Here is a 22,624-nt window from a genome sequence, read left to right on the forward strand (position 1 = left end):
AGCAGCGATCAAGAGCCTGAACCATAGTAAAATGCCCGGCATGGACGGGCTCCCAGTAGAGTTTTATTTGACCTACTCGGATATCCTCGTGCCGGTTCTTGAGATGGTGTACAGGGATGCGTTTGAGGTAGGCCATTTACTGGAATCAACTATGCAGGCGCTGGTGACATCTATACCTAAGCCCAGCAGGGATGTTAGAATTGGCTAATTATAGACCCCTCTCCTTGCTCTCTACAGAATATAAGATCCTTAGCAAGGCCTTAGCCATGCGTCTACAGTCTCATTTTACTACCCTTGTGCACCAAGACCAATGCGGGTTCCTTCCAGGGCGCAGTACATCACTGAATACGTGCAGACTGCATGCATTGATGACGGCCACGCCTCCAGACTTCCTGTGGGCAGGCTGCATAGCACTGGATATAAAACAGGTGTTAGATTCTTTATCGTGGCCTTTCATGTTCGAATCTTTGAAACGCTTTGGCCTCCCAGGCACCTTTATGCGCTGGATACGATTGTTATATACTAATCCTATGGCTAGGGCGCGCACAGGCCGCCATATATCTGAACGCTACCAGGTGCACAGAGGCACTCATCAGGGGTGTCCTCTGTCCCCGATTTTATTTGTCCTGGCCTTGGAGCCACTCGCCTTGGCACTTAGAGGCACCATGAGCCATATGGGAATCCCCGTAGGTGACACACGCCACTTGATATCTATTTACGCCAACAATATCCTACTGTACCTGCGGAATTTGGAGGCAGACCACACTGCGATTTCTAACATCTTTCAGCAATTTGAACTGGTGTCAGTCTAGCGATTAACCCCGGAAAATCAATTGGTTTCTTCTTTAAAGAGGGACTGCACTCTCCCCGCATACGCTTTGGCATGCATCCGATTCCGGTGGCCCAGACCTCCTTTAAATACTTAGGCATACAGGTATATAGTTCGCCAGAGGACCAAATAGACGGTAACATCAAACGTGCCATTACACAGCTCTGTGGTAATGTGAGATTTTGGACTTCGTTAACCCTGTCAATCATGGGCAGAATTGCTATTTCCAAAATGATTATGCTTCCCCGCCTATTGTATTATTTTGTGAATATCCCAGTGCTCCTTCCCCAATGTATTTTTAATGCAATAAATACTATCTTGATTAGCCTTATCTGGGGTACTGGTCGGAGGCGAATCAGTCTGCGTAAACTCCAATTGGGACCTAGGGCGGGAGGACTTGGTGTCCCGGATTTTAAGGGCTATTATTATGCCAGCTAACTTTAGCGGCTTTCCTACTGAAACGCGGGCAGGAACCTACATAGATTTCACGAAAGAACTTCTAGACCGGGGAGAACTCCACTCCTTGTTACTACTGAGAGCCCGTATTCCTCCAGATTGCTCTCCTCTCCTACACACGGCCTTAATATGCTGGAAAAAAGCCCTGTCGTACACTTCCGCAGTTCCGCTATATGCGGCCAATATTCCCTTATTGGGCATCCCGACACCGCAAGGTAGACTTACACGACAGGCGTTACGTCTCTGGACGGACAACGGGATAGAAGATGTAGGTGCTTTCTTTGGCGATGAGATGTTGTTAGCTCAAGAGTCCTTTATACAGATCACCGGGGTGCCTCAAATATTGTACTTATTACATGCCACAGTCTCTCATTACATAAGTAACACATGGGCACCATTACAACTCAAACCCGCACAACATGAATTGGTTTATTTATTGTATTATATAGGAGCGGGACGACACCTTGTACGTTGGCTGTATACTGGGATTAGGGAGCATGCAGCTATCCCACTCACTACCCACTCACTCAGAATCCTGAGCCCAGGTGGCCTGGGCTCAGGATTCTGACTCAGAGTTAACTGATAAGACATGGCTGCTTATATTGGAGCACCCACAAAGAGTATCGCGTAACACTAAATTAAAGTTTATACAAGCGATGATGCTTCATAGGGCATACTTGACCCCCAAACAGCTTCATCGTATGTTTCAGGACTCCCCACATTGTTGCCCCCGTTGTCAGGGAGATGACGCCGACTTCATCCACATGGTATGGTCCTGTACAAGATTACGGAGCTTCTGGACTGACCTTTGTCAGACACTCGATGAAGTGATCCAATTGCCAGTTCTGGTAGAAGCCTTGCGCTGCCTAGTAGGGTTACGTAAAAAATCTAAGACACTAAAAGTTAAGTTGAAGTTTCTAGACCTGACCTTCATTCTGGCGATCAGAAACATAACGATGAGGTGAAAGTCCCCCAGGCCCCAAGGTTAACCACATGGCAAAGGGATCTTGTGCAATGGGGCCAAGCGAAGGGTGCGGCCCTACGGAGGGAGGAGGAGAGAGGTCATAGAAAGCAACCCATAGCGATGGAGTGGGAGGTTATGATGCTGGGGGTGGAGGGCCTTGATTCGATTTCCTCTCAGGTGGCAGGATCCCTATAGATGGCCTGAGATGGCAGGATTTGGCTAGGTGGGCACCCCGTTCTCAAGAAAGAGTACGTGATGGGGGAACCCTGATGTTGCGGATTGACAGTCTCCATTGTTTGCCCTGAGGGAGCTGCCTGGCCTATTGAGAAGCGACCAGGAGAGGGTGGGATTGGGGTGGGGGATTGTTGAGGTGGGGATGTTCACATGTTTTGAGAAAATAATGATGTACGTATGGAAGACCTATGCCATATCGGTTGAGTATGAAACAGCACGCTTACGATGGAGACAATTGTTCTGTTCTTCTTTGCTCTAGGAGGGATGGCGGAGAGTTCCGGACATAGATATCTCCCAAATGTGATATAAGGGTGTAATTTGAAAAATGTACTGTGATGTGTAATTTTCACGGTATGGAAAAATGTATCTCTGCAGTCACTAATAAAATGTTGGGGAAAAAAAATGAAAAGCTCAGTGAGTAATGTGCCTGCTGGAGAGCACCAAATGTAAAAAGAAAAAGGCAAATAACATTTAACATAGTAGGTTTTTCTTTAGAACGCTATATTCTTTGACCTTCAGCTGTTTGTAAAGTCACAATAAAAGCCTTCCAAGACCGTTGTATTCCCCCAGCCAGTCTAATGAGTATACTAATCCACTTCTATATAATACATTTCTTTTGTAGGAATCAACACGTAAAGCGGTCTTCGAAAATATACTAGTTTTTCAAGGATGCAACTTGCCGAATGTACTTGAAGTACTTCCCATTCTGTTTTGAAATGTCACCAAAAACCTCTTGTTTTGACCTACTTTACTGGACTAATGAAAATAGAAATGTAAGATTCAACACTGCTTGTATTCACAGGTCTTGAAGATATCTCCTGCACTGATAGAAATAATCATGCAGGACTCATTAGCTCATATATGCACAATTTACCACTGAGAGGTCGATTACGATGTGGTCTGAATCTGACCGCATCATGATCAACTGGTTGGATTCCTTTCCAACCAACCAGTTTTGATGGGGTCGGTCAGAAGGTAATCCAAATCAGATTTCCGAATTGCCTCTGATGGGCTCATAGAGACTGTCCACCATACAAAAATCCTTTAGTAATCCTTTGGCCGGCTTTTCCCAGCCAAGGAATAACGATGGCAGATTCCCACAGCCTTTCTCTGCAGTCCTTTCCGGCACAGAAAGGCTTTGGAAATATGACTTTGGTGGCCCGTAGCAGGGCCCCCATAAGTGCAAGGCTGCTGATCCCTTTACCCGGTGGCAGACACCTTGAGGTGCCTGCCACAGGGTGCAGGGATACACTGCACCTCTGCTCTTTACAATGAGAGCATGCATTCCGTTTGGAATGCATGCTCCCATTGTAAAGTATTGGAATGCAACCAGTGTTTGGTCACATCCTACTTGCTGGGCTGGAACCGACGACAGGAGGTCATTCAGTTCCAGTTCCCAAACAATGTTGGACAGACTCTGGTCCGTCCAACATCGTAATCGGACCATTAAATTGTCAAATATCGCTGTGCACGCGTGTATGCCACCACACAGCCCATTCCTCCTACAGATGTGGATGATGTTTTAAATATTTTAGTATGGCATTCTCAGGTGTATTAATTCCAGGCTCTGGCAAACGCTTGTTATCCAAAGGTTTTGATGCTAAATTGAGAGTCCAACTTTCTTTAATATTTCACTATTCACAACAACTTAGGGTCAGACCATTATTTCTCTTTGTTTTTCATCCAACTGCAGCTCAATAAATGGAAACATTCATGTGCCTTGCAGTGTGACGTTTTTCACTCTAGTATTGGGTCCTGGCTATATGTTATCACGTCAGGCTCACAGTAAGCAACATGTTCTGATTCCATACAACTTAGTCCCCCATTATGAGTGGCCCGTTAATTCTGATGAGCCCTGGTTCTGGAAATTGGGGGTTTGATTAAAGGGGTAGGGGTGTAAACTTTTCTTAAGCAACAATCATAATTGTAGCCAGGGTAAATCACAAAAGTCACTAAAGCTGCCTGTGCTGACGCACTCGTACAATGACAAAAAACAGTCAGTCTTAACTTAGAGGCAACGTGTAACGTTTGTATGAAGCACTTAATCAGTAATAAAGTTAAGACACAACAAAATAACATTTCTACGCAAATTTAGAAAATAGATTAAAATGCAAGAAATTATTTGACGCCAAAATGACAAAAATCCAGTCAGTCAAATATGCTTTTATTTGATTTCATTAAAAAAATCATACAAAGGTGGAGAAAATCACCATGGATAAAACTTGCTTAAAATATACATTTTTGATTTTGAAAATATGGAACAGGACATAGGAAAAATTTGTCAAAAAGCAAGGAGTGATATTTAAAAATGTATTTAAATGTGCAAGCAGTGCCATAAAGGGGTTTCAGGGCTGAACGATCTGAAACTACTTGAGTTGGTTGGCAGATTCTATATTGACCAGTTCTTTTACCGCGTTTTTCAAAACGTTTATGGCACTGCAGGACTGTGGGATTGATGAGCCTTCGAGACAATGAATCACTGCTGCTCTACAAGTTCTTACTTGTTCCTTCCTGAACACCTCCTGAAGGACTGTTTTGCGTGTTTCTGCTAGGACAGGGCAGATACACATAGATGCAGTAAGGACTAATCCCCTACCCCGCATAGGTGGCCTTCCTTTGATTACCATGGGTGTTTCCATTTTGGGGTTAGGTCCTTAGATGGATATGACTCAAGCCTTGGTAACATGAAGAAGTGCTTTTTCTGATGAGGAAAATGATCTAGCAAATAAGGTTGGGATTGCAGCCTCCGGTATGTCTGTTTCACAGTCCATGCGTGGGATTTCTTTTGCTAGAGCTGTTTTATACAGTAATAATGAATACCGTTTTATCGCTTTTTTGACCACAGATTTAAAGCCGGGGTAGGTAGGAGCAGTAAGCCAGGCCTCCTCTAGCTGCAGAGCCGAGATTGAAACCTTCAGAACTTTGAAGATTGAATTATTAAGCCTGGCTTGGTTTTCAATCTATACCCAGCAATAGTAAGCGAGTGTGTTGTCCTCTGCGTCCAGTTAGTAGAAACAGAGTTATGAATTTTGAAACATTCAGATTAGTATAGTGCCTCTTGCCGTTATTTAGTTGTTCTCAACCGAGGGAAGGTTACAAGTTCAGACTGACCATGAAGGAGAGAAAACCGGATACAGGGGTCTGGTTAGTCCAGCTGAAAATGTTACATTCTCAAAGCCTTTTGCAAAAATGCAAGTGCTTGGTGGAGGAATACAAGAGGAGCAAGGTAAGCATTACGGATGGTCATCATTAGAGACTACATCCAAATTTTATCCAACGGCTCCCCAACAATGATGCCTCTGCCTCGGAAAACACGCTCTGCCTTGCCCCGCTAAACTTTACTTTCTCAGACATTTTTCTTTTACATTTTTTCTACGCTCAAAGGTAAGTGGAGATAGGGCTTCATCCACCAGATGTATCCAAAACGTGCTCAATGACGACGGGCATAACTTTCGACTATGCCCCAGTCTCGAGCTTAAATCTTTTAGGCACTCCTCTTCACTAAAAAAAATTAAAACTCATAACTCCTGTTCTACTGAATGGAGTTTTGGTGTTTGTTGTGTTCAATAGAATTTTACTCTATCTTTCTAAATTGGTGTGGGGTTTTTCTTGTGGGATTTTTTCACTTTATTACTGTTTATGAGCTGCATAAAATACTTTTCACATCACCTCTAAGTAGAGCCTGACTGCTTTTCTGCCAAGCTACCTAAGGGTAAACAAAGGCTAATTTAATGATTTTTGTGGTTCACGTGACAAGGAATGTGTTTGTTGCTTGAGAAGTGAATTCAGCCTCAAGCAACCAATAACCCAATTTCTTACAGTGGACGTGGAAAAATATCCTAAATGCATGTTTTCTCCCAAGACATAGGATAACCTTTTGGCATGTGGGCCTAGGTAGGGTTCTTGGACCAAGATAAAGTATATTTTGCCCAACTGAAACCTAGGCAGAAATTCTACTCCTCGGGCAACAAGGCAGGTAGACGGATGGTGGGACCGGTGTGAACATTATTGTGTCACCTACAAAAGAAAAGGTGACCAATGATAGGGAAATTGCTCAGGCTTTTAATTACTTTTACCTGCAGCTACATACCAAAGAACTGGTTTCATGTGAAGAGGTGGATGTTTACATGCACTCTAATCTCAGTCCTTCAATCTTTAAGAACCAGGTGAACATACTAGACAACTCCATCACACTAGAGTAGATCATTGTCACAAGCAACAATTTAAAGGGGGGAAGGCTGCAGGACAAGATGGGTTAACAACTCTATTTTACAAAACATACTGTAAATCCTTAGCCCAATATTAGCATGGATATACACTGAATACAGACACACTAACTAAACAGCACGCAGTATGTGGGAGGAAACAATAATTATCATCCCTAAAACAAGCAAGGACTCAGCCCTGTGCTCTTTCTACAAGCTTTCACTCTACATTGTCTGTATGTATGGCTTATGAGTGAAATCTTCTCCAATTGACATAGAAACAGGCACAAGGCATGGATGCTTCTTCTCCCTGCACACATTTGCCCTCACGTTGGAGTTACTAGCAAATGCCATTTGGGAGAGAAGTCATTTCAAGCATACAGAAAAGTGGAAGTTCACTATGTTTACCAATGGCATAATTGTGACCCTGGAAGACCTTTGGCTGCAGTACTACTACAATTAATCCACAGGGAGATATGGATTTGAACTCCTTATATATGGTCTACTATGTCACCCGGCAATGAAGCAGCAGCTGTTATTTGCTGCTTTGGTGCACTCCCTTGCCACACCCCTTTGGTCAGAGCAGGAGACGCTCCCTTGTCAGCCTGGGGGGTTATTTTCGTGCTTATGATGTAATTGGGTCAGTGAAATGATTAACTAATTGGCAGACTATCTCCCAGGCCAATGCTGTTATGTGGTTACCACTGCAAAGGTAGGACTGGGTATCAGGATGCAAGAACTTCAGGAGCCTGAGTTTAGGGTAAGCACAAGAAAGATATGAATAAGGTTTTCAATACATTTATTTGTCTTGCATAGGAAGAATGAGCTTCCAATATTAGACAGATAGAACAGAGCAATGTAACCAGCATTACTAACATGGTGAAAATAATAAACAGTCCAGCCATGGCAATCTGATTTCTATATATTCACTCCTACTTATCACTACCACTATTCTGAGAGCATGGTTGCCCAAACTCAAAGGTTAGCCTGAGCCTTCATACCTGGATAACTTGGAGAGGGAATTGGCCTAAAGGGGAAATGGCAATACATTTTTGCAGGATGGAGGTTCAGCATCAGCAGATCTGCATGTAAACCATTCTGGACCAATGTGCTGTATTAGTGGTATCAATCTACTTATCAATTATACAGTTAAAATCACCCATTACTTTAAAGTCACCGTCCCACTCTAACAATTCAGAACATATAAAGTAAATCCTTTCCTCCCTTTGACAGTCAGGAAAACTCTACTACAGGCACCTGTGGTAAGTCACCTTGACTACTGCAATGCCCTCCTTATCTCAGCCGCTGAAGAATCACTCAACAGACTTCAGGTGATTCAAAATACCGCCGCCCGATTGGTGTCTAACTCGTGAGCCAGAACGGCTTCCTTGCCTCTACTCCAGGGACTTCACTGGTTGCCTGATAGGAAATAGATACACTTAATAATCTGCTGTATAGTGCATAAGGCACTTCACGGCAAAGCCCTCAGCTACCTTGGTGATAGACTCTCAGCCCTCCAGAATAATGGTAATGTAGTTTCTTATATAGCGCACGTATCACCACAAAGGGTATCTCGGCGCTTGTTTTGGGAACCCGTCCTGGTTTTTCCCTCTGGGATAGCCCAGCTGGGCACCCCCAAGGTGAAAGCCAGGCATCCCACTGCGGGGGCCGTAGTGGAGATTGAGCAAGCTATTGCCCAGAGTTGCAGAGCGTGAACCCCTGATTCAAGTAGGCACCAAAGCAAGAATTATCAGGTCCGTGGACATTTGGGCTCCAAACCCTACCACGTCGGGAATTGAACTCTGGTCCTGGGCTGACCTCTGCTTCTGGGTCTGCCTCCTCTAACCGGTGAGCCACACTTCTCCAGAATAATCTGGTCTTATTCTAAATCACTCCTAGTGGTTCCTCGGATAAAGAAATCAGGCACAGGAGGGAAGGCTTTTTACCACCTGGCACCCTCATATTGGAATCAACTTCCGCTTCATCTTCGTGAATGCACCAACTATCTTCAAATCCGCCGACTTCTCAGAATCGCCCTTTTTCAGTCTCCCTCGATGACTCTGTAATTTCTATTTAGTTCCCCTATGCTGACCTCATAGCGTGGAGATAACCCTTTGGTGGAGGTCATTCGGGCCCTCTATAAGACACATAAATAAAATAAATACATAAATCACATGGTTCGTTCCAGGTCGTTCATAATTTGAGGGCCTCCTCTGACCCATAAAAGCCAGTGCACCATTTATACAATAAGAAAGGCACTCTTTTAGAGGCACATATCTGATGCAATGATATGTCTAGATGTTTTCAAATTGCAACACAAGCAATGGGATATTTTGTCTGTGTTCCCAGCCTTAAACAGCATGTACATATTACGGAGCAAGAAATGCTTTCTAAAAACAACGAGTACATACAACACTGTCTCAAAATAATATCGTACATGCCTAAACATGTAAAATAATATTGCTAAAACTTTGTCAGCATAAAACATAAACTTAAAATCTGAAAAGAATGTGGGGCAAAGAAGGCCTCAGAACACCACTCTCTGGTTTCCTTGAGAGTGCAGAGGGACCTAAAAACAATCCCGTTCTCCACGCTCTCAATACTTTTTTCAAAAGAAAGGGATCATTGGAAATCTTGGAAACTCAGTTTTCCAATGATGCCACCCATTCAGTGCATTGCACCAGGTGATCACAGTGGGATGTAATCACCTGGTGCTTCTACTAGACAATAGGAATTTTCTTGAAGGGAAGTGAACCCCTTGCAAGGTATTGTGCTCTCTCTAATTTCCTAATAAAATCAATCTTTCTGCCCTCCCTGAGGGGAGATGGGGGTGATTATTCACATACTGATCCTAAGAGAGGGGCAGAAACCCCACAAGACACCAGTGAATAATAAAAAAAAGGGGATGGGGGCAGCTTACCATGTGCAGGGCCATGCCCCCACCACTAAAAGGGCACATCAGTTTTTTTTGTGGCTTGCAGGTACCTAGTGGCACTAAGGATATGTAAAAAAGATAGAAGCAGGTTAGTTCAACATGCACAGGGTCATTCTCCCACACTAAAAAGGGGGCAAAAGTATTTCTGCCCCCACTCCTTTGGGGCAAAAAGCTCACAAAAACTTAAGGAAATTAAAAACAAAAAATGAATAAAGGGGGAGACAACCCATTTTGGTCTATTTATATTCAAAATACTTTTTTTGTTTGTGGTCAAGCCCCATCCAACTTCATAAAATTCAGTTCATCTATACAATCCTATAACAACATTCATATTTAGAACAAAATAATAATACAACAAAATTAAAAAGAGTGAAATATGCACACCTTGAATACAAATTATCTAAATATTGCACTTTTAGTGCTTTGGCTTATAAATGGCATGCAAACATATGAGCAAAGATCACAACCAGGGATGCTACAATCGATTGAAATATAAAAGAGGAAATTGATTTTAAAAAATCCTAATGATTCGCCCAACCTCTTCCTTTGGAACCAAACTGCATGTAAATAATAGCTGAAGACAAAACCTATAAGTAGACTAGTACCCATCAAAAGAATTTGAGAGGTGGCTTTGTAATGTCCCACACACAGATTTGTACATTATGACCTAATCCATGCCCTTCTCAGTCTTGTAAACATTGGACAAAAAAATGATAAATGGTCAACATGCTCAATCATATCACTACAAAACTTACAAAGAGGAGATTTAGTTGGGTCAGACTTTCAATAACTGGTAAACTTGCCCACCCTGAATTTAGTAAACAATGTTCCAGCCTTGTTGGGGACATTGGCTTCCATATGTGGTTCCAAGGAGGGTACAGATTTACGAGACAAGAACACACCCAGGAGCCACCATGTTTGGAACTACTATTGTAAGAATCAATCTTAAAGTTGCAAAATACCTGTTTTACAAAGACCTTATTACTTTTATTAATTGACGTAGAATCACCCCAACAATTGTTCAATCCTATATCACTAAGGTGCAGTTTATTATGTAAAAATTGGATATTGAGTGTGCTTTACCAAAGTTCAGAATTTCTGTTAGGGCAGACCTAAAGTGCAGGAACTCAGGGGTTGACAACAGCCTAAGACAGAAAAAGATACGTTTCAAGGTGGCTAATTCTCCAACCCTTTTGACCCACATGTCAAACTATATATAGGGAATAAAGGAGTACTTTGAGACAAACTAAATAAAGATCTTCAAAAACGACTTACCTTAGAAATCAACCCACTAGTTTTCCCTACACCCCAGATTTCCGCCCCAAAAAGAGGAGTAGTTTGAGCCTGTGCTGCACTTTTAATGAGTTCATGACGGCCCCCAGCCGTCATCAGCACACGCCCACCGGGGACCATCATCAGCATGGAAGGGGTTAAAAAACAAAATGCAATGGTTTTTTGCACTTAAATAATTTCTGATGAAACAATTTCAGCAACACAGTGGGTTTTCAAAACCGGCCACTAGGACGCAGCGTGAACTGAAACAATTCAAACCTACTAAGAGAAATTTTTACTGCAAGTCAAAAATAGTCTTATTTGCTGAAACTGGTCACAAACTCCAGAACTTGCAGCAAAAGGTCTGTGCTCTCCAACTTCCAGGACCGCTTTCAGGCAAGACAACCATGGATTTCAGTGGGGCCACACCACGAGTAGAGTTACTTCTCGTTTTCTGAGAGCAGCACTGTTCACTGTGCTTATGGTAGCGCTCTCCGCTTAACAGCAATCAAAGGACAAGGCCCACGGTGGTGGCTCGCCTAAATACGTTTCTGATGCTTTCTTTGGCAAAAGACCAGTTTTTGTACAATGGTATGAACAAAGTGTTTCACTCAGTCCGCCTGTATGGTGGCAGTCAGTCACTGCCGATGTATTTTATTCCTCCCAAGTAGGAGAATCATTGAGATTTGGAGCATGTAGAAGCCTCGAGTTACAGAGGTAGCCATGCAGAGTAATTGGAAACAAGACCTAAATATATCACTGTAACATCTCCAGGTTTCGCCACCTACAGTTTGCAGCCCATCCTGTGTTTCTGTAAAAGTCTCAGAAAGCACAACTCTTGGTTTTGTCAAAACATTGGAAGAAAGTGTAATAATTGCCCCTCGTGTCTGCAGTTGTTTGATACAGCTGTCAACACGTGCCTCGTGACTCATACACTCGGTGTTGGGTTGATCTTTTTAGTTGCAGATCTTTCAATTCAGTTTATTTGACTTGCTGATAGGAGAGTTAAAGCAAGGGCCAGGAAGCCCAAAAGCCCATTTTTATCAAACAGAGCGCTACTTCTGCAAGAATTCGACTCGCCCGATGTTCTGGGCAAGAGAGAGGTCGAATTTAAATGGCTGTGGGAGTCAGCTACCTAGTCAGATTGGTTCTTGACTTATGTTTACAAATGCGAAGTTCAGCTAAATCTCTAGAAATCATTGGTATGATATTTGTACCAAAATCGTAGTTAAGAAGGGAAGTCAATCTTCAGAAATATTTAAGTGTTCCACGGATGAACTTTCTAATCAGCTCGAGCCTGAGCTACATAAAATGAACTTTAACAAGGCAAAGGCTTTGGTAATGAAATGTCGACACAAACCAGAGCAGTGACAGCACATTGAATGTAAATGTAAATGTAGGTATACTTGTAAGGCACACTATCACCTGAAAGGTATCTTGGTGCTGTATACCGCTGTGGAACCCTTCATGGCTTTCCCTGTGAGATGCCCCCTTACTGGGCACCTCCAAGATGAGACCAGGCATCCTAGCGCCTTCGGGGCCGTTGTGGAGCTTAAGCAAGCTATTGCCCAGAGTTGTAGAGTGGGATCCATGATTAGAGTAGGCACCTAGGCGAGAATTATCGAGTCCATTGACATTGAGCCCAAGACCCTGCCCCATCGGGAATTGAACTCTGGTCCCGGGCCAGACCTCTGCCTAGGGGTAGATTTGCTAGCATGGAAGCAGGGCTGGCAGACAAACCTGTGACAATGCATTCAAATCTGCAGCACTAACATGACAGCCTAAACAATTCTGACATACTATGTGCTATTTATAATAATAAATGAAGCTTTAAAAAAAGTGTGCTTAGAGTCCATACGACCCAGTTGCTTAAGGATAAAAAATGAAATAAGGAAATTGCTCTTATGTTCGGGTTTCAATAGAAATAGAGGGTTCTGAGACGTGTAGCTCACTGGTTAGAGCGGCAGACCCTGATGCAGAGGTCTAGTCCGGGACCAGGGTTCAATCCGTCTTGGGCTCAAAATACCACGGACCTGATAATTCTCGCCTCGGTGCCTATTCTAATCATGGAGTCCCACTCTACAACTCTGGGCAATAGCTTGCTTAATCTCCATATCGGCCCCAGCAGCGCTAAGGATGCTTGGCCTCCACCTTGGGGGTGCCCAGGAGTGGACGCCTCACAGGGAAAGCCAGGATGGGTTCCACAGCGGTATTCGTACAAGCGCCTTGAGACCCTTGCGGGTGAGTAGTGCGCTATACAAGTATCAATTTACAATTTACAATGTAGTTAGACACAAAGATCCAGATGGATGCAATCACACAGAGACAGACAGATGAGACGATAACGACTGCACCAGAGCTTTCAGTTTGCGAGGGAGAGGCTGGGGGGCCGCTCGTGCCACAAATAATGTTTGCTCAGTTTTTTGTTTTTTTGTGTGTATACTTCAGATAGAGAACAGAGTGGGGCCCAGGGAGTACTGGAACCAGAAAAAAACTAAACCTTGTTAAACAGTTTTAAAAGGTATGTAAATATGCATATGGTGTTTAAAGACCTGTAAAAATCTCAGGCATGGCGGAGAGAAGAATCCAGACACTGCCCAGCCGAGCCGACAGCAGCTCGAGCTGCGGGCTGACACGCACGAAAGAAGGGGGAGGGAAGTCCTTTCAGCTCTATGGGCATTGCAAGCCTGCCTGGAAGCACACTACTGCACAACAAGCCACACCTGTGCTTTGTGCGGTAGGAGCTCGGACATCGCTCTTAAAGCCTGAACCCATCCCTGCACTGTGGAACGTGCACAAGATGTGTCTGGACCCATCTGAGCCTGAAGGAGGTTGGGCTGGGCACCCCCCATGATCTTCGGTGCCGATTCTGGTATTCGGTAAGGTCCTTTGACAATCTCTGCACTTATTCAACTGTGTTGCACCTTTTTCAACTTCCTATGTAATCACTTCAAAATGGGGAAGAGAAAATCGACCACTTCAAGGGAGAATCCGAGCACAGGAACCATAATCTTCTTAACAAATGCTATGGGAGTACTAGAGAAGGATATTTGCTTGATGGAAGAGCGCGTATGTATTGCTGGAAATCTGTTTCTGATAAAGGAAGAGGGACAGGGTTTAGTGCCAGAAATGAGTGGCAGCCTTAACACTCCCTCGTGGCAGGTAGGCACTAGGGGGAGAAAGTTGTGCAGCAATTAATTTGTGACAAATTAACCATCCTAGTTGCTGTGCATGACAATGTACCGCTGTACTTAATCCACTGGATTCCTACTGTTCATCGTTCCCGGCCAAAAAAGAAGTACCCCCAGCAAATGAAAGAAAAGTCTATTCAGGATGCTTGCTCGATAAACGTTCTTGATAATATGGCCCAATAAGCTTTCTTGTGCAGCACTTCTTCCCATTTCTCCACCCAAAAAACTAAATGGAGTTATAATTTGGCTATTTTCTTTGTCCCCTGCAAGAGAATCCACAATCAGATCCTTTAGAATTCCCAGGATGTTGGGGAGAAATTCGCAAATCCGGCAATGGATACCTTTCATAGATAAAAAGTTATGAAGATTTAAACACGAGCTACCGTTACATCCAAAAAAGTCCTGAGCATTCAGGAGGCTAAAACTTTGTGACTGTAATACAAAGTTATGCAGAAGAGGACAAAGTTATGCAGAAGAGGGTACTGCTATCTGCAAACTCCAGGGCAAATTCCCCAGCAAAAAGAAATTCAGTTTGACATAATGAAGGAGCGGTTAACCTAATATAAACAAAGAACGAATTATCCACGTCAATTATTATTCCTTTCTGATGCGCTTTGTGCATTCACAAAGGAATTTGTGTTCGTTGCTCTAGTGAGACAAAAATCCTCTTACGCTCTAAAAAAAAATAAAGCGGTTTAATGCTAGCCAACGATATCTTCCAGGTAGTTGTTTTTTTGTCAAAAGATCATTTAAAATGTATAAGTTTAGCTCATGAAAGCAGAACTGGAAGTACCAAAATGCAGGCGTGAACTGTTCCTGATAGGAGACACTCATTTTACCCAGTGATAAAAAACGAGCTAACATAATTCTCTGTTGGCCATCGAGGCGATTGTCGCATAACTCAGGTAAGTAAATGTATGCTACAGGAAGTTGAACTTGTCTGGCACAATTGGTCTGGGGGCGGGGCGGGGAAGGAGGGGAGAGGGGGCTGGTTATCGAATATTCTATTTTAAAGAATGAAAACTAATTCCTAATAGAGTGCCAAAAATATGAAACTTCTTAAGAGCGTAAACTACACAGGCTGTGTGCAAACATAACTTAAGTTTTGTTTGCCGCCGGCCTGCCCCATGCATGCAGTCCCCGAGAGGCCTAGCAATCACAGTAGGCCGCGATTAAAGATAGAAACAGCCAGTCTGCATTAGCCCGCCCCAGCCGCCCGCTCACCACCATGTGCATCAAATCAAAAATGTTAACCCCTTCGATGCTCATGACGGAACGGTTCTGTCATGAGCATCGGTTGAGCTGTGCTCATGACGGAACAGTTCCGTCTTGACCACGCCCGTTTCCATTAGGGCTCAGCACCGTGCGGTAAATCGTACTGCACGGATGTGGTTAATCATGATGAATCCATGATGATTGTTTGTCACTGTCTGTGAAAATCATCATTGATTCATTATGAAAAAAATAAATATTTATTGACTGCAGCCATGGCCCGCGAGCGAGCCGCGACGGTCTTGTGAGCGCGTAACTCACGCTCCGCACTGCCTCCGCCCTTCTCAAGGAACACAAAACCAGGTGAGGTGAACACAATAATAAAATTAATGCTGCGCGGGCGTGGTTTCGGCGCCAACGCATCATGGCGGCTCCTGTTTGAGCTCCGCTCGTCTGCGGAACTCGCATTTTCGTAGAACCGTCTTTCCTTCGAGTACAGCTCTCGGAATTACGTGCATCTGCCTCTGAAAATGCCGTGAACACATGGGACTCTATTTTATGCATTTTCCTGCTCCGGACACTTTATTGGAGGTATCGGCATCTTCTCCTCAGCGCGACACGGGCGGCGAACATTTTGAGTCGTCAAGTCCGAGATTCTTCAGGGGTAACTTTTTTTCATCTTTCCTATAATACCACAGTGTGGCCCCTTCTACCGGCAGCATGTTTCTACTTATTTTCAATTGACATATTTCATTCCCTCTGATAAACATTGCCTATCTTCATGTTTTCCGACGTGGGACACGATTTTTGCAGGCTTCCAGTTTTTTACTTCCTTTCTTGCCATGTGCCATATTTAGGATTACATGATTCTATTTCTCATTATTACCTGGAGCTTGATGCCATTTTCTGCCATTGGATACTATTTTGATTGTGCTGGAGCTAATCTTTTATGAGTCCTCTTCAGGAATTTTCATCTCACCAATTTTCTTGCAATTTTCCTCATTCAACGACACCGTTGTATGTCTATTGTCTTTGGAGCTCCTGGATTTATGCAGCAATTTTGGCTGAACTACTCCCAATCTTGCTCCAAACAGCTATATTTTTTGACTTTTATTCCTTTATTGGGGATGTGGGCGGCCGCCATTTTTGGCCGCTGAGCTCACGTCTACACAATTTATTCTTGCAATAATCTGCTGATTTGTCCTATCTCTACTTGCGATCTTCTTTAATTTTATTCACTGGAGCTTCTGCTTTCCCTTTGGCACTTCTTCTATGACAGTTTATTAGCTTCACTACAATGGCAAGCGACTCACACTCTACAAGACCCTCAGTTTCGGGCACAAAAACAAAGAGGCACAAAAACGACCCTCCGTCACCTATTCTCTCCTCACAGGATCCTGTTCTGGATTCCATTTTGGATGAGGTAAGTAAGGGGTCTTCAACCTTTCATGACTGCAACAAATGAAAAATTGAAGCAGATAGAAGAACGATGGATTGTTATGGAAGGCAAAGTTTTGGATCTGGAACAACGTGTCAGTGATTTACAAGATATTTCTACTTAGATTCCAGCTCTTGAACAGGAATTCCATAAATTAAAGATCCACACTGAGGATTTAGAAAATCGCAATCGTCGTAGCAACCTATGCCTTTATGGTCTTATGGAAAACGTTGAAGGCTCTAATATGGTCCTGTTTCTTCAGAAATTTCTTCCTGAGCTCCTCAATCTACCATCCAGAGTAGCTCCCCTTAAGATACAAAGAGCTCACTGCCTGGGTCGTCTCTCTTCTACTCCTACTAAACCACGCTGCAATATTATGCTCTTTTTGGAATTTACTGAACTTATGACTGTTTTGATGACTGTTAAACTCAAACGCCGTCTCATCTGGTCTGGACACAACATCTTCATCTCTCAAGACATTTCTAATGCAACTAATGCATGTCGTAAAGAATTTCTAGCCCTACGTCCTCAAATGAGACATCTCAATATTCAATATGGCATACTTCATCCATGTCTCTGCAAGATTACTCATGCTGGGCACTCACGCTCCTTTGATGATCCTGCAAAACTTAAACTTTTCCTTCAATCCTTTTCTTTTAATGGAATGGACATGGATAACTGATTTTCTGTGTTGCTCTTCTCCCTTTGTCTCTCCGTAAATGGCTTTTCCGGTTCTTTTTTTCTACACTAATCTGTTTTACTTTTCTGCATTATATTTACTGTTTACCTTGCTCACTGTATCTTTGTTTGTATTTAGTTCCTAATTTGGTTCTCCTTTTCCTATATTTTATTTCTCTTTATGTGACCCGCCTTGCCTTGCGTCACTATGCTCCCTCCTCATTCTTTTCCTCTCTTTTACAGATCTGGCTGTTTTGCTTTGATCTGTTTGTTTGTCCTCCTCTCCTCTTGCTCTCCCTTTTTTCTTCTACTTTTTCTTTCTTTGCTCTATCTTTGAAATTATGCTTCTTTTTTCTATCTATTTATATTTCCCCTTCATTGTTTTTTGTTAATGATTCAGGGTTAATGTACTCTCCTAATGTGAGTTTTTTTGTTGGCTTTTCTTCATGTAATTTTTTTGTGTGGTGTGTTCTTGTTATTACATTAGGGTTAATGTATTCTAGTATTGTGGTTTTTATTGTTGGATTGTTTTCATATAATTTATTTGTTGGTGTGTTCTTTTTTTGAAGTCCTATCCTTGAAGTGTATCTACTCCACATGTATTCCATCTTCCCAATCCTCCATTATGTGTAACTTTGTCATGTGGAACGTCGGGGGTCTTGGGAATCCAGTCAAATGACAAAAGGCACTGTCACATTTATCTAAACTCAATTCTCAAATTGCTTTTCTTCAAGAAACTCATTGTACTGATGTGGAGTCGCTAAAGCTGAGAAGACACTGGGTGGGCCAAGTTGTTTTTTCTCCTGTATCTCCTGTATAGTTTTGTTAAATATCTATTGTCCTGTTAGACCGGATCCCAAATTTTAGAATGATATTAAAATCCTTCTCTCCTCAATTGATTGCCCTAATATTATTGTTACTGGTGACTTTAACCAATGGTTAGGCCCTTTTTTTGATAGATTGTCCAAATGTAAATTTCAACCTGATAAATCTCATAAATCTTTTCAATCAGCCATTGCCTCTCGTCCGTTGTTTGATGTTTGGAAAACGTGTCACCCTGATTTACTTGAATATACTTTTTTCTCAAATATGCATCATACTCAGTCTAGGATTGATTACATTTTGGCTAGTAAGTCCCTACTTCCTTCTATTCAAAAATCTGAAATTGGTTCCATTTTTATTTCAGATCATACTCCTGTTTATGCTGTTTTAGACCTTACACTTACTTCCTCCAAATTCAGCCGATGGAAACTTGATACTTTCTTATTATCAGATTCAGTTTTTATCAAAGATAGCTCCACTTTTATTAATTAATTCTTTAATTTTAATGACCCATTAGATACCTCTGTTCCTACTAACTGGGATGCTTTTAAATCTGCTCTACGTGCCTTCACCATTTCTTATGTATCAATAAAGAAAAAGGCCACAAGAGTTAAATATGAGGACCAACTACAAAAACTTAAAGGATTAGAGCATAAATATTTTACTTCTAGATCTCCTAATGCCCTTCATGATTCAATTGCAGCAAAAACTGAACTTAATAAATTAGCAACTGTTGAAGCATGTAACATTCTGCTTAAGAATAAGTCTAAATATCATGGAAGTCAAAATAAAGTGGGTAAGATGTTAGCAAACTACTTAAAAGTTAAGTCTGAACGTAAAACTATTGGCCTTATTCTCAACGAATCTACAAAAAAATTAGTCTCATCAGACGAAGATATTGCTGAGGTCTTTCATGAATACTATCAATCTCTTTACTCTGATGACACATTCCCCTCTACTCAAAATGTAAACACCTTCTCTCTGGTCTCCCCTCACCACCATCTCTTCCTGATGAATTTGAATCCTTAGAGCAGGATATTACTCTTCAGGAAGTAATTAATGCCATCCAATCTTTGAAAACATCGATGGCAACAGGCCCTGATGGGTTACCTGTAGAATTTTATTCTACCTTTAACTCAATTTTTGCCTCCAAACTCTTACAACTTTTCAACTCCTTTACTGCTGATGCTAGAGCTTCTGGGTCTTTTATGGATGCCTTAATTGTCATAATTCATAAACCTGATAAAGATCATTCTTACTGCAAAAATGATCACCATATATCGTTAATTAATTATGATTGTAAAATTTGTGCCAAGATTTGTGCGTCCCGCCTAGATAGCATAATTCCTCTTCTGGTTAAAGCTGATCAAGTTGGATTTTTGAAAGGTAGATTAGCCTCTCACAATGCTGGAATGTTTACTAATATTATCTCCCATGCCAAAAAATTTAAGGACCCCCTTGCAGCTCTGTCTTTAGATGCTGAAAAAGCATCTGACCGTATTAATTGGCAATTCATGTTTCAAACTCTCCAATGGTTTGGTTTTGGATCCTCTTTTATTTCTTATATTAAACTTTTGTATTCTTGTCCTCGAGCCAGTATTTTTGTTAATAACAATGTCTCTAAAAATCTTTCATTATCTAGAGGTACAAGGCAGGGATACACTCTTTCTCCTTTATTATTTATCCTATGCCTTGAACCGTTCTTAGAGCGTATTCGGACTAACTCTCAGATTACTGGTTTTAAGCTTGCCTCTGTTGAAACTAAAATATCTGCGTATGCAGATGATATTCTGATTTATATGTCCAATCCGGTTGACTCCCTTCCACACTTTATGAATGAGGTTCAACTCTATTCCTCTATTTATGGCTATAAACTAAATGTATCAAAAACAGAAGTTCAGCAAAGATGTGGGCACAAATTAGAGGCATCCTGAAAATATCGTACTACAGTAAATGGGCCCCCATTTGGGACTCCCCTGGAACCCCAGAATGCTTGCAGCAAAGATGTGGGCACAAATTAGTGGCATCCTGAAAATATCGTACTACAGTAAATGGGCCCCCATTTGGGACTCCCCTGGAACCCCAGAATGCTTCAAAGATATTCTTGCATATTCACTAAAAAGAGCCAATGTAAAGTATTGGGGACAAATACTAAACGGACCGAGCCTGAAAACATGGTCAGAGCTTCAAGAGTTGACAAACAACACACTATCCAAATTCAAATACTACCAAATTCTAAGTTGGTCCAAGATTCTACCCAGTGTAAATGGTAATGATAATCTGGAAAACGATATGGTTAAAACAACACGAATACCAAAAGAAGTAGCGAAATGGTACTGGGCCCTGATAACGGCCAACGATATAAACCTTAACATAGAAACACAAATATGGGGGAAAGACATTCAAACAGCAAATCTAGACCTAATTTGGGAAAAATCTGTGGCAAAATGCTGGTCAACTTTGAAATCCGCGGCCTTGAAAAGGAACCATCTGTATACAATTCATCGGGCTTATTGGACACCAAGAAAACTCTCCAAATTTAAAAATGCAGGAATAAAGAAATGCCCTAAATGTGGAGAAGAAAGAGCAGACGACATCCACATGTTCAAAAGCTGCCCCCGTCTGAACGAATTCTGGGACCAAGTTAGTAAGACCCTGAGCACTATCCTGTCCAAACAACTAACTGTAAGTATAATTCTTACCCTTTTTGGAATTGTAGATCCAGGAAATGAGGGGGCCTCACCAAAGGGCAAGAAAATCTCCTCTTTGTATTAATAGTTCTTGCAAGGAGGGAAATTTGTATTAAATGGATAGGATCTTCTAGCCCAACTCATGCAGACTGGCTGAATTCGGCTATAAGAATTAACAAACTTGATAGGATAGGAAATGTAAGTAAGAGATTTAAGTTCTGGAAAAGTTTCAAAAGTTTCTTAAACCCCAAATAAGACCTAAATATAAGTCCTATGATTAACGCGATACATCTTCTGGTGGACAAGTATGATACTTGTCGAGTAGTCAAGTTGACTAGCTCCCCTCGTTCCAAATCAGAAGTAATGGTATGTAACGAGTAAAGGAAACTCCTCAAAACCAACAAGAGGAAGATAAGAACTCCCCAGACAAGAGAGATCGAGGGGCAGTGTCGGAAAAGAAACAGAGGCAGACACCTGAAACTCCGTAATCATACAGATATCGCAAGATGAGGACAAATAAAAAAATAATAAAAAAAAACCAGATGTTCTACCTTTAAATTCTATTTGCTACCAATTTATGTTTAGTGATACTAATTTTGATTGGTGTCCCTCCAAAATTAAATATCTTGCCAATTTGTTTTCGTCAACCCTAATTGAAACTCTTTAATTCACATTTAACGCATTACTGAAGAAACTTCAATCCCTACTTCTCATATGGTCTCCCTTATATCTTTCATGGTGGGGTAGATCGGATACTATTAAAATGATGATTGCTCCTCACGTATTGTACACAATATCTATGCTTCCCATCAAAATCCCTATTGTATACTTCTCTCGAATAAACTCTATTTGTATAAAATTCTTGTGAAATAATAAACACCCATGTATTGCTTTAAACAAACTTATTTGACCTGAAAATGAAGGTGGGGTTCGCTTTCTTAACTTTAAAGCTCATCACTCAGCTTTTTTTATTAAACAAACTTGTTCATTGGCCTATGATTTTTGAGATATTCCTTTCCCCAGATGGATCCTTTTTGAACGTTCATTATTGAAAGATTTTTCTTTTCAGCGTATTATTTTTATGTCAAATTGTAGCTTTTTGTCCAAAAACCCTGTTTTGAAATACTCCTAAACTTTAGTCTTTAATACATTTTCTAGGGACTCAACTCCTTTTCAATGTTTTTTTTATCTAATGTATGGTGTAACAAATTTCTTAAATATAAAGGCAAATCTTTTTACTGTAAATATTGAAAGGAAAAGGATATTTTGTTAATCAATTTCTCCATAATTATTTTATTATCCCCTTTCATGAACTACAAATACAATATCAGTTGCCTGATTCCTTTTTCAATGAATACAATATCATTTGTTAATGCCATTTAATCTCATTTAGCTGACTCACCATCTTTAACTTTTTCTACTCCTCTATAGCCTTTATTTTCAACCCACAGACCTAAAGCCGCCCTTGTATACAGATTTTTGTTATCTAATGTTACTGATCGTTCTAAGTCAAATATTGAGATTGCATGGGAAAATGATCTGTCCGTTTCTCTCCCAGTTTTAACCTGGGAGAAACTGTGGTCCAAGTTGTTTAAAGTTTCTGCTGCTGCGCGTATAACTCAATCTTTGTATTTTATTTATCATAGAGCTATTATTACACCTTTTAGCATTTGTAAATTTTCACCAACCTCCTTCAAC

This window comes from Lissotriton vulgaris, chromosome 7 (genome assembly GCF_964263255.1).
Source record: "Lissotriton vulgaris chromosome 7, aLisVul1.2, whole genome shotgun sequence".
In the NCBI taxonomy this organism is placed as follows: Eukaryota; Metazoa; Chordata; class Amphibia; order Caudata; family Salamandridae; genus Lissotriton; species Lissotriton vulgaris.